This window comes from Aplysia californica, unplaced genomic scaffold (genome assembly GCF_000002075.1).
Source record: "Aplysia californica isolate F4 #8 unplaced genomic scaffold, AplCal3.0 scaffold00567, whole genome shotgun sequence".
NCBI lineage: Eukaryota > Metazoa > Mollusca > Gastropoda > Aplysiida > Aplysiidae > Aplysia > Aplysia californica.
The window spans coordinates 13,706-14,775 of NW_004797837.1; the positions used below are offsets into that span (position 1 = coordinate 13,706).

At 44.2% G+C, this 1,070-nt stretch overlaps 1 long non-coding RNA gene across 1 annotated transcript in view; it reads right to left on the bottom strand.

The window, feature by feature from the left end:
* LOC101849722 overlaps positions 1 to 1,070 on the bottom strand; it is a 91,239-nt gene that overhangs the window by 13,686 nt on the left and 76,483 nt on the right. The gene's annotated exons all lie outside the window — the stretch shown is intronic.

Here is a 1,070-nt window from a genome sequence, read left to right on the forward strand (position 1 = left end):
TCTCAGCTCGCGCGCACTGCATTTGATCTGTCTCCCACTACAGCAGACTCTTGCTCTTTCTGTGTGGGAGGAAAGGAACTAACTGATGGGCCAGTCTCTTAGTAAGTCCAAAAGGGTTCGGGGGAGGGAGGGGAGGGGAGAGAGGGTGCTGTCGGAGAAGGCGCGGAGAAGTGGGGACGCGACGAAGAAACACAACTCTTTAATTCACATGGGGGTAGTTGCTATTTGCAGACGCCTCTGTGCAATTTATAGCCTCATCCTTAAAGCATCACTGTATTGATTACTTATTTCGGCGTGAGTCCGGTGAGAAATCCATACTCACAAAACTACAGTGAAATAAGAGCAACGACGGGGAGATGAAATAAGGGCTGCATTTAGAAGAAGAAGCACTTTTGGACTTAAAAAGGCGAAACAAACAGGAAACATATTATCGTGTTCGAGGGTCGGTGGTTGTCGTTATTTGCTGCGTTTACGTAATATGAAAATTTCGTCTTTTTTTTATATTACAGACAGCAGATTAGAGATGGGGTTTTTTTTTACAAACGAGATTTGGTTTACACTCCCAAATTACCTGATTTTTAACAAAAATTCAATCTAGGTGTTTATTACGCCTCCATCGATACAATTTAGATCATTTGGGAGGCGGGCTTCCGACACCTGGCAGGGAAAACCCGGGCAGAGAGGGATACAATATATCATCACAAATACCGAGATACTCAATAAAAATTCTTCCCACTCTGGAGTCGAACGCGACAGCGAAGCGCCTAACCGGTACATCACAAACGCCGAAGGTGTGTGAATTCGATTCCCGTACAGGAAAGAAGTTTTTGCCCTGTATCCGGTCAAGTAATTCTAGGTCCATCTGCTTGAAGGTATTTCATTCATTCAACTCGAGTTGACCCTGGAAGACAGGAATCAAACATCTGCTATGTGTCTATAACAAAGTTCGTAAAGGAGTCAGCTACAATCATTGTAATACAATCACCCAGGGGCGAAGGCTGACTTGTTTGACAGGGTAATCAAAGTGAAATGGGACCAGATAGGGCCTGTAGATATCACACAAGAATCTT